Below are 12,893 nucleotides of genomic sequence, written 5' to 3'. Positions count from 1 at the left end.
GGTTTAGTGTACACATTCTGATCACGTGACCTGGGATTATCAACAAACGAGTTAACTCTCATTTTTAAGATAAGTTGGGTTCTCTTATTGAAGGTTAGGAAAACTGTTGCAGGTTTTATATAGTGGCTAATCAAGAGTGGTGGCTGGTGTATGATACTTGTGTATAGAGGTGGCTGGTGTATGATACTTGTGTATACAGGTGACTGGTGTATGATACTTGTGTATAGAGGTGGCTGGTGTATGATACTTGTGTATAGAGGTGGCTGGTGTATGATACTTGTGTATAGAGGTGGCTGGTGTATGATACTATTGTATAGAGGTGGCTGGTGTATGATACTTGTGTATAGAGGTGGCTGGTGTATGATACTTGTGTATAGAGGTGGCTGGTGTATGATACTATTGTATAGAGGTGGCTGGTGTATGATACTTGTGTATAGAGGTGGCTGGTGTATGATACTTGTGTATAGAGGTGGCTGGTGTATGATACTATTGTATAGAGGTGGCTGGTGTATGATACTTGTGTATAGAGGTGGCTGGTGTATGATACTTGTGTATACAGGTGGCTGGTGTATGATACTTGTGTATAGAGGTGGCTGGTGTATGATACTTGTGTATAGAGGTGGCTGGTGTATGATACTTGTGTATAGAGGTGACTGGTGTATGATACTTGTGTATACAGGTGACTGGTGTATGATACTTGTGTATAGAGGTGGCTGGTGTATGATACTTGTGTATAGAGGTGGCTGGTGTATGATACTATTGTATAGAGGTGGCTGGTGTATGATACTTGTGTATAGAGGTGGCTGGTGTATGATACTTGTGTATACAGGTGGCTGGTGTATGATACTTGTGTATAGAGGTGGCTGGTGTATGATACTTGTGTATAGAGGTGACTGGTGTATGATACTTGTGTATACAGGTGACTGGTGTATGATACTTGTGTATAGAGGTGGCTGGTGTATGATACTTGTGTATAGAGGTGACTGGTGTATGTTACTTGTGTATAGAGGTGACTGGTGTATGATACTTGTGTATAGAGGTGGCTGGTGTATGATACTTGTGTATACAGGTGACTGGTGTATGATACTTGTGTATAGAGGTGGCTGGTGTATGATACTTGTGTATAGAAGTGACTGGTGTATGATACTTGTGTATAGAGGTGGCTGGTGTATGATACTATTGTATAGAGGTGGCTGGTGTATGATACTTGTGTATACAGGTGACTGGTGTATGATACTTGTGTATAGAGGTGGCTGGTGTATGATACTTGTGTATAGAAGTGACTGGTGTATGATACTTGTGTATAGAGGTGGCTGGTGTATGATACTTGTGTATAGAGGTGGCTGGTGTATGATACTTGTGTATAGAGGTGGCTGGTGTATGATACTATTGTATAGAGGTGGCTGGTGTATGATACTTGTGTATAGAGGTGGCTGGTGTATGATACTTGTGTATACAGGTGGCTGGTGTATGATACTTGTGTATACAGGTGGCTGGTGTATGATACTTGTGTATAGAGGTGGCTGGTGTATGATACTTGTGTATAGAGGTGACTGGTGTATGTTACTTGTGTATAGAGGTGACTGGTGTATGATACTTGTGTATAGAGGTGACTGGTGTATGATACTTGTGTATAGAGGTGGCTGGTGTATGATACTTGTGTATAGAGGTGGCTGGTGTATGATACTTGTGAATAGAGGTGACTGGTGTATGATACTTGTGTATAGAGGTGGCTGGTGTATGATACTTGTGTATAGAGGTGGCTGGTGTATGATACTTGTGTATAGAGGTGGCTGGTGTATGATACTTGTGTATAGAGGTGGCTGGTCTATGATACTTGTGTATAGAGGTGACTGGTGTATGATACTTGTGTATAGAGGTGGCTGGTGTATGATACTTGTGTATAGAGGTGGCTGGCGTATGATACTCTTATATAGAGGTGACTAGTGGATGATACTTGTATAATGGAGGTGAAGAGTAATTTAGGTGAGTTCGTGTGATAACAGGTTCTTTACATTTCAATTGAATGTGAATAGGTTGGAAATATTTTCACTTATCCATATAATGTAATGAAAGCGTGTTGGTGAGGCGAAAACTGTCGCTGGCCTGTTAACACCTCAATGTTAATAATTACTGATCTATTCTGGAGATGTTAAGTCTAATGACTTTAATGCTGTTCACCTTATTGGCGCATAATTCTCTGTAGTGTAGTGGGAAACTCCAGTTAATGATTAATAATCGTGTTAATGATTCCTAGGCATCTTGGGGTCACCAAGAATCACTCTTATGGCTTTAATTTGAATTTTTTCACTATTTTGTGACCTGTTTTGTTGGGCAGGTGTCAAGGGGTCTGGAAACTACAGAAGGCTTAAGTCTGTGAGTTTGTTGGTCTGTTCCTCAGACACTATGAATCTGGTTCTATATTAGTATGTGAGAGAGAACTATATAGTTTCACGTGAGGTATACGAGCTGGATTCGGATATAAACCTCCTAAAAGAGTTCTCTGATTGTTGCACCAGACTGCTACTTGTATACAGGCGAAAACCATCCCCAACCACTTCCTGGCAGAACAGCCGACCTCGGCAACCACACTCCCGCTACCGTCAGTCGACCAGCAATGAACACTGGAGTGCTTGCAATTTATCTGGGAGATCACCCAGTATGCACCTTGATCTTGGAGAGAGGTTCAGCGTCGCCAATTTAAGGGTGCGGCTCCAAAACTGGCCTTGTTGTCTTGTGTACACACCCTACTCGAGCCGCTGTGACTCCCCACTCTCTCCTTGCTTGGAATGATCTCCAAAATCGCCCTTTTGTGAATTAGTGTCTACTGTCACCCTATTCGCAGCCGTGACTCTCTCTCTCTCTCTCTCTCTCTCTCTCTCTCTCTCTCTCTCTCTCTCTCTCTCTCTCTCTCTCTCTCTCTCTCTCTCCCTCCCTCTCTCTCTCTTTCGCTTTCTGCGAAACCTCACCAGGACAAAAGCAAAAGCCAGCTAACATACAAAACATTTAATATATCAATGTTCATAAAAGACATCTAATAAGCAATAGGATCATACAACACTCCAAACTGCAGCAACCTGATAACACTCCAATATCATATCCTTGCTTCACAAATGCCCATATCATGTAGCTGTACAACTCTTGGCTAACACTTACTACTCCCTCACTGCTTGGGGCTGAAATCCTATCACACCAATACTGTATCCTTAACCCTAAACTTATATGAAACTCTGCTAGAAGCTGAAATACCTGATACATTTACATTAGTATCCCCCCAACAAAAGAAGAAATCATTCTCTCACCTTACACTGTGTCTTACATGCTAATAAACATTCAAGCACTCCCCTTATACAATTATGTGTCCACTATGAACCTCTGTTCTGCTCCTAGAGGCTCACTAATCAATGCATATATCTGGGTCCTACAAAATACCAGGAAAGGCACTTCTGCAGTTCTCCTAATCTGCTGCACAACAAAGTCCTACTCCAACATCAGTGACGCTTCTCCACTGATTTCACAAAGAAACATGTCGCTCTCCTACACTGCTTGAAGTCAACTCCTCACTATGGAGTTCTGCTCGACCACAGAGTTCAGCAAACACTTCTTCTCCAGCCTCGAAGTTCCTCCATTAACTTCTTCCCAGACAAATCGCAGGGTTCTATGACGTAGAGTGCTCAGTCCCTGGTACTCAACATGGCGCTCACACAGGTTGCCAACAAAAATCGCTATATGACTGCTTCACAAGGCTTCTTCTAGTCCTGACTTGAGTACACGGAGTCGCCTGGCAGGCTCCACACAGGAACGCCTGCTTACTTCCTTCCTCTTGAAGGCACACAATTAGAGTGCCACAAAGGTGCGACCAACACTCACTTCCAGGTCGCCTCTAATATATCCAGATCACAGAGAAATATTGTACTATGTCCCCTACAGCTTCCTTACACTTGAAAGCAAGTAGCCTTCACTCCAGCACTAACACAGGGAACTATGTTCTTCCTCCTTCCAGGAGATCAACGAAATACGACCACCTATGACGACTGCTGTGACTCAAGTGAGGTCACAACGTCCTGATAGCATCACGTCACGTCACCAAAGTATCGACGTCTCATTTCATGTCACTGATTACCAAACGCTCATCCTCTACTCGTATTTTTAAATTATTCACTGACGTTTATTATATATTTTCTTTATCTGGCCTCTTAATTTCAGGTCCGAAAAGCAGAATAACTTGGGAGGACTCGTTCCCCCCAGGCTACATGGGGTCATAACACTCCTCTCCCTTTATTTTTGAGAATTACTCTCACTGGTTAAGCTCGTGACAAAGCATCAGCCACCACATTGTCTCGTCCTCTTATATGTCTTATCTTTAGATTATATTCTTGAGGTAACAGGAACCACCAGGATGACTTCTGATTCGCATGCTTCATCTTGCTCAGGAACACCAGGGGACTATGATCTGTATTCACAGTAACCGGGTGACTTCCCCCACTTACGTATACCTCAAAATGTTTTAATGCCAGGACCAATGCCATGGTCTTCTTCTCGACTGTACTGTACGATCTCTAATGCTTTACATACTTCCTTGAAAAGAACGACACGGGGCGATAAATTTAACCCTTTTGCTGTATCAATAAAACTCTGGCCCATACATCACTGACATCCAAAAACAAAGCAAACAGTGCTCCAAAATCCAGAGATACTAACACAGGTGCCTCAGTTAATAATCTCTTGGTGTTCTCAAATGCCTCCTGTGCTACTCCATTCCATTCCCACTTCTTATTCTTAGACAACAAACTTGTCATAGGAGTGGCTACTGTGGAAAAATTCTTACAAAATTTCCAATAATATCTGATCATTCCTAAGTACTTCAACAACTCTCTCTTTCCTTTGTGTACTGGGAAATTATCGATGGTTTCAACCCTCGATCCCATTAGAGCAGCTTTACCTTGCCCTACCACACAACCTAAGTACTCCAGTCGTGCTCTTCCAAACTCACTCTTCGCCAAGTTAATTGTCATATTGGCCCTCTCTAATCGGTTGAATAAATCCAGTAGTCTGTCTACATGCTCTCTCCATAAGTCTGCAAATACTACAATATCGTCGATGTATACTGCACAACCCGTTGAGCCTTGCAACACCTGGTTCATCACTTGTTGGAAACAGCTACTGCTATTCTTCATCCCAAACAGCAATATATTATACTGGTACAATCCATCAGGTGTCACATATGCTGATCCTCTCTTTGCTTCTTTCGACAAGGAAATCTTGTAGTACACCTTCAACAGGTATATCTTTGACACATAAAGTGGACTACCAATTCAATCTATGCAATCCTCAATATGTCATATCGGGTGGGAGTCAGCGACCGAAATCATGTTCACCCTCCTATAATCTGTACAGAACTTTTTTTCAGGGATATTCCTGCGCGGGCCCTAAGCCTCTGGCTGGCCCACTAAGTGTTGCTTGTGTCTGTTTTACTTGGGCGGAGTATGAGTATTTATGACTCGTATGGTCGCTTCAGTAAGATTTTGCCATATGTGTTTAACAACATCTTCTGCTCTGTTGAATCTAAGATGAAATCTTAATGGGTTTGTAACTGCGCACTGTGTTAGATGTTCCAGTGGTCTGTCGAGCATTTCTCCACAGGGCTGACATGTACAGAACTGATACGTACCAAAGCTCTTCCTCACGAGGAGGCAATGTGAACTCCATTCGCTATCACGGATCTCTACCAGATCATTATCTAGGAAATTACTTTTTCTCATGGCCTCGGCTTTATTTAGTCTGACCCTGTAAGTGTGCTGTGTGATGGGAGCAGCATCCCCCTATCTTGACCTCGTGTACCATTCCCCAATGTCTTTTCGGTTCATCCGTAAACAGTGATCCATTCTTCCGCAAGATTCTCGCCAATTTCTGGCGCTGGTCATGCTCTAAATGACCCAACTTCTCATCTACCTCGGCTAGGCTATCCGTGTTCGACATCTTCGCTCCATCAGTCCTCTCTAGCTTAACACCTTCTTCTTCCAGTCCTTCCTCGTGCCTAATACAAAGCACGGTCACTTGTGGCGGGGTTTCCATTTGTTCCTCCTCTTCACTTGGAGCCTTATCTCGGGCGTAAGACTTCTTAAACAGGTTCACATAGCAAACCTGACTCTTCCTTAGCCGGTCGGGCATATACACTACATAATTCACTTTCCCAACACTTTCTGGATCGTATACGGTCCGCAAAATTTCAATTCATACACACTTCCCTTTTCGGACAGGAGGACTAACAACTGTTCTTCTTCTTCTCCTTGGTCCTCCCTTCATAGTTCTTGGAGGGCTAAGTACATAATACTTCCACCTGGGATGTTTTAAAATTTTTCTTGGCCAGTTCTCTGGCCCTAGAGAGTCGCTCACGAAAAGTTTTCACATACTGCCTGACGTCTATTCGCTGGCTTCCCGCTGTGAGCTGCTCCTTTAATGCACTCCCCACAGAGTGTCCGTACACTAGCTGAAATGGGGTGAATCGTAATGATTCCACCACTGCTTCCCTGATGGCAAACAATAAAGACGGCAATGTCTCGTCTCACTTATTCCCTTTCTCAGCGTAGTAGTTCTGCAGCAGGCTCTTCAGTGTTCCATGGAATCTTTCCAAAGCCCCCTTCGACTGCAGGTGGTTTGGTGATGAGCGCACTTACTCTACCTCCCATGCTTTCACAGTTTCCCTAAATAACCTAGACTGGAAAACACTTCCCTGGTCCATCTGGACTACCTCGGGCATGCCTACCCAGGCAACATAATTCTGCAGTCTATCAAAGACGGCCCGTGACGTCACTTTTCTTAGGGGGACTGCTTCCGGGAAATGTGTGGTCATTCACATAATGGTCATCAGATACTCATGGCCTTTTCTGGTCCTTGGTAACGGACCCACGCAATCCACTAGTATCCTCTGGAAAGGCTCACCAAAAGTGGAGATGGGCTTGAGAGGTGCTCTAGGTATAGCTGGTGCCGGCTTACCCACACGCTGGCATGACAAACACGTCTTACAATACTTTTCACGTCTCTCCACAAACTGGGCCAGTAAAAATGCTCCTGCACCTTCTTTAAAGTCTTAACGCCCAAGTGTCCTGCCATGTCCACGGAGTGGGCCAGTTCCATCACCCCTGCGTTAAACTCTCTTGGCCCCAACACTTGGTGTTTCTCCATCCACACTTTGTCTGCAGCAGTTCCATTTAGTCGCCGTTTCCTCATCAGAATAACATTTTCCACATAATAGAAAACCGGGTACTCAGGACACGAGTTTTCCCCTTTCGACTCTTTGATCTGGTTTTCAAATTCGGCTTGCTGGGTTCTTATCAGGTCCAATTTGCTCACGTTCCACTTCCCCAGTAGGGTCTCCTCTACTTCGGACCTCTCCATGCCCTAATTTCCACGAGCTGGACCTTTACTAAACAGCCTTGCTACTTCTACATTAGTCTCTTCCTGTAGTGGAGTCGGCAATCATGCCTCACCTTCAGTGCTTCCCTCGTCGGCAACCTCTGGCCTTGTCACTACACAGGCAGGATATACAATGACTTGGCTGTCCTATGATTCATCCCCTAGGATGCTAGCCAGGTCCACTCTGTCAGATGTCCCATCAGTACCATTGCCCTTCTGGCACTCCTCCGGCACAACTTCCACTATGAGCTCCGGCAACACCCTCGACCCGCGCAAGTCATTACCAAGGATCACTTGTATCACTGGAACAGGTATGTCAGGGCAGACTCCCAACATCACCTCTGCCAATAAATAATCTGACTTCAGCCTGACTGCACAAATGGGAATGTCACCCTCAGACAATAACCCATGCACCTTTATTTTCCGATTGCCAACTAAACGTCGATCATCCGCGATCAGGCTTCCCAGAATCAGGCTCTGATTCACACTCGTATCTCTTAGGATACTTACTTCCACTTCAGGATGGCCTTATATACTAACACAACCTTTACAGATGAACAGGCTATACCTCTCGTTCGTCAAGTTCACTTTCTGCGGTTTATCTTGCATTAAATTAACACATGCGTTTCGGGGGTCACACATTGCCAGGGTCACAACTCTTTTGCCCTGCTGACAATCTTTCATCATGTGACTATGTCTGTTACATTAATAGCATCTTACTTGGGAGAAGTCTCTTCTATATTCCCTGTGAGTGGCTTTGACTTTGTCCACTCACATTCGGGGTTCACTGCACAGGCGCACCACCTGCACTCTGCTGTGATTGGCTGGACTCCTGACTCCTCGGTACATAATTAGTCTCCCGCTTAATTCCGGCCGGCAGACTCGGCAGCTTTCCTTTACATGGTTTGAGGCCACCATACTTATTTACCTGTTCCTGACACTTTTGCCACCCCATGCTCCACTTGGTCTGCCATAATCACGTCTCACAGTTCTCTTCACTCTGCTTTCCCTCAAGCTCCGATTAGCCTCTGTAATCATATTTGTCCTATCAGCTGCATTTCTCACATTCCTCAATCCTGCCTCCTGAATCTTAAATTTCGTTTCAGGGTGTATTATTTCCAGAAATTTTTCCCTAATCATCAAGTGTTACAAATCACCATAGGATTCTACACCGACAGCTTCTATCCACCTCTCGAAATGCCTTTCCAGATCTCTCGCTGTCTCGGAAAACGTACTTGCTGAAGCCTTCATCAGCTCTCTGAAACACTTTCTAAATGCTTCATGCATTACCAGAGACGAACAATATGCTGCTCTTCACAGTCCAGTAATCATGGCATTCCTCCAAAGACAAATGGGTATACGCCTCTCTGGCAACATCGGCCAACTGTAACTGTACCACTTGAGTCTACGTTTGCGGCCATTGTCTGATGATGGCTATCTTAAAATTCTCAAAGAAGCTCTCTGACTCTTCAGGCACGAACAGTGGAATATCTTTCTCCCTAACTTTATTATCTGGCAGGAGTGATACATGTGTGGTGCTCTCTGGCAACCCACGTTCAATCCTATGCTCTGCCAATACTCTATTGCTTCAATTTTCATTTGTTTTGTTCTCTCTTTTTATCTTTCAACTAGGGCTTTCTCTTTTTCTTTCTCGTGATCCAACTCCAGTTCACTTATTCGGGGCTTTTCTTTTCTACCTCTAGTGTAGTTATCTCTTTTTTCCGCTTCATTTTTCATCTGAAGTTCTAACCTCAACTTCTCTAGTTGGAACTGCTTCTCTTCACGCTCACGTTCTCGTTGCATCTGGAGCTCTAGTTAAAATCTTTACAAGCTCCTGTTCCTGCTACTCTTGTTACTGTGGCTACTCCTAATAGTCTTACTTGATCCTTGAGATCTTACTTCATGTTATCCATTATCCTCCTTTCTACTTTCAGCTCCTTTCTGAGCTCCTTGTTCTGCCACTTCGTTCCTACTTCTCAACTGTCTGAGGATCTCATCCTTCATTGCAGCCACTTTAGATGACTTCATTTTAACTCCACATTTCTCTGCTATCTGCTTTAACTGCTCTTTGGTGGAACCCTCTATATCTTCAGGTTTGCCTAACTCTACAAACGTTTACACCTTTTCCATCCTGTCCTGTGGGTCTTCCAAAGAAAAAGAAAATCTACCTGTGATCAAACAGGCTACCTACAGTTGCAATGGGTGTGTCAGCCCACTTTCCTGAACTCAAACTGTGGGCGTGTTAATTCAATCCCGGACAGGCCCCCAATATTCTCAAGTCCGGTATATGAGCTGGTTGGGAATATAAATCTCCTGGAAGGAAGCTCTGGTTGTTGCACCAGACTGTTACTTGCATACAGGTGGACAGCATCCCCAATCACTCCCTGACAGAATAAACAGCCGACCTCAGCAGTCATACTCCCACTACCACTACCATTGGTCGAACAGCAATGGACACTGTAGTGCTTGCAATTTTTCTAGATCACCATGTACACAACTTGATCTTGGAGAGGGATTCAGCATCACCTATTTAAGGGTGCAGCTCCCAAACTGGCCTTGTTGTCGTATGTACACACACCCTACTCGAGCCGCCATGACTCCCCACTCTCTCCGTGTTTGGAATGATCTCCTAAATCCCCCTTTTGTGAATTAGTGTCTACTGTCACACTATCCTCAGCCATGACTCTCTTTCTCTCTCTCTCTCTCTCTCTCTCTCCCTCTCTCTCTCTCTCTCTCTCTCTCTCTCTCTCTCGCTTTCTGGGAAACTTCACCAAGACAAAAGCAAAAGGCAGCTAACATACAAAGCATTAAATACATTATTAAACTTTCATAATAAAAACTTATGATAAGTAATATGGTCATACAATACTCCTAACTACTACAACCCGGTAGCACTACAGTATCATATCCTGGCTTCACCAATTCTCACTGCTTGGGACTGAAATCTTGTCACAACAATACTGAATCCGCAACCCTAAAATTATCTGAAACTCTTCTTAGGGCTGAAATACCTGACAAATCTATGTAAGTATCCCCCCAACAAAAGAAGAAATCATTCTCTCACCTTACACTGCGTCTTACATGCCAATAAGCATTCAAGCACTTCCCTTATACAATCATGTTTCCACCATGAACCTCTGTTCTGCTCCTAGAGGCTCACTAATCAATGCATATATCTGGGTCCTCCAAAAATATCAGGAAAGGCACTTCTGCAGTTTTCCTAATCTGCTGCACAACAAAGTTCTACTCCAACATCAGTGACGCTTCTCCACTGATTTCACAAAGAAACATGTCGCTCTCCTACACTGCTTGAAGTCAACTCATTCCTATGGAGTTCTGCTCTACCACAGAGTTCAGCAAACACTTCTTCTCCAGCCTCGAAGTTCTCCCATTAACTTCTTCCCAGACAAATTGCAAGGATCTAAGACTTATGGCATTCACTCCCTGGTACTCAACATGGCGCTCACACAGGCTGCCAACAAAAATCGCTATATGACTGCTTCACAAGGCTTCTTCTAGTCCTGACTTGAGTACACGGAGTCGCCTGGCAGGCTCCACACAGGAACGCCTGCTTACTTCCTTCCTCTTGAAGGCACACAATTAGAGTGCCACAAAGGTGCGACCAACACTCACTTCCAGGTCGCCTCTAATATATCCAGATCACAGAGAAATATTGTACTATGTCCCCTACAGCTTCCTTACACTTGAAAGCAAGTAGCCTTCACTCCAGCACTAACACAGGGAACTATGTTCTTCCTCCTTCCAGGAGATCAACGAAGTCCGACCAACTATGACGACTGATGTGACTCAAGTGACGTCACAACGTCCTGATAGCGTCACGTCACATCACCAAAGTATTGACATCCCAATTTCTGTCACTTATTACCAGACGATCATCCTCTGCTCGAATTTTTAATTAGTCACTGGTGTTTATTATATATTTTCTTCCTCTGACCTATTTATTTCAGGTCCGGAAAGCAGAATAACTCTCACTGCGTGGACTCGTTCCACCCAGGCTACATAGTAGATGTAGTAGATATGATTGATGAAAATAGATGTGATTGATGAAAAATAGGTCGACAGTTGGTACACTGGACAATATACGATCAGAAAGGCGAGGTCCAAGAGGTAAAGGTGAGGTCCTAGAGGTAACATCTGGATCCTGTTAGCGCATATGGTTGATTCATGCTATTAATATACACACACACATACACAAATTCAGCACATTGCACACTAGCTGTCTGTCTGTCTGCCTGTCTGTGTCTCTATTTTACAGACCAAGTACAATAGAAAGTTCTGGATATATACATGTTTTTTTGTGCATAGTCGTTGGAAATATTGTCCGGAAGCAATCCTCCCCCCCCCTGTTACCCTCTTCCTCCATTTAATTCTTGGTGCCGTAATAAATCACCCCCCCCCATGCCCCGCCCCATCCCCTCAGCCTCATTAAGACATCAGCCCACCCCACCCCCTCCCCCCCCCAACTACTCTGCTCACCCTGTACGTCATCCCTAATATTCATTAACGATCAACGAGCACATAAACCTCACTGGACAATTTTGTAAGACACAAAATTTGGGAGAAATCTATTACGCCTGTTAAGCAAGTTTTAGAAATTACCTTTTCGTTGTATTTCGTCCTTGTCTTCTTGCTTTTATATGGTCCGTCGTATTCCTCCTTCACCTAATGTTCCTCTACTCTTTTATATGTGGCATCATACTGCTGTGAGGGTTTTACAGTAGGTAGTACAGGGAATGCACCAGGAAGTGATGTGGTGGAGGCTGACTCCATACACAGTTTCAAATGTAAATATGATAAAGCTCGAGAAGCTCAGGAATCCGTACACCAGTAGATTGACGCTTGAGAGACGGGACCACAGAGCAAAGCTCAACCCCCGCAAGCACAACTAGGTGAGTACAACTAGGGGGAGTGAGTTGTAATATGCGAGTGAGTACTCGCCTAGTACAGCTAGGCGAGTACAATATTTTGATCATATCAGATAACTGCTTCAAAGATTGAAAGGTGTTCTCTTTCTGTTTTCCTAAGGAGACTAAAGCATCCCTCATATCTGGGTCTCACACAACTACTCACTGAAGCTGTGATTACTTGCGACTTTCAAATTCATAACATTCCCTCACATTTAGAATATCAACAATCATTAGCGTATGTATAAAATGCCATTCATTTATTCCCACTAAATAATACGTAAACTTAATTACGTCTTCAATAACACTCGCATCATATTCATTAAAATGAGTGAAAAGTTTTAATGGAAATTGTTTTACTAATAATAATCAAATAGTTTTCTAAACAATTTTACAGACTTAACAATTCGTAGAGTACTAGTAAATGTTATATATGCGTCGCAAAATATATATTACCGTTGATTGGAAAATAATTCACTGTCCAGTGGTGTTACTCAGTTAAAAGTACTCATTCTATCCGCGAGCGTCAGCAGGAAGGGCTGAAGCAGACCT

The 12,893-nt window shown here is 43.7% G+C and overlaps 1 protein-coding gene across 1 annotated transcript in view; it reads right to left on the bottom strand.

The window, feature by feature from the left end:
* LOC123770365 (putative neural-cadherin 2) overlaps positions 1–12,893 on the bottom strand; it is a 776,166-nt gene that overhangs the window by 315,567 nt on the left and 447,706 nt on the right. The window lies entirely within an intron of this gene.

Source organism: Procambarus clarkii, chromosome 42, assembly GCF_040958095.1.
Source record: "Procambarus clarkii isolate CNS0578487 chromosome 42, FALCON_Pclarkii_2.0, whole genome shotgun sequence".
NCBI classification, from domain to species: domain Eukaryota; kingdom Metazoa; phylum Arthropoda; class Malacostraca; order Decapoda; family Cambaridae; genus Procambarus; species Procambarus clarkii.
Note: the sequence above shows the minus strand (reverse complement) of the source record. Positions and strands in the feature narration are given on the sequence as shown.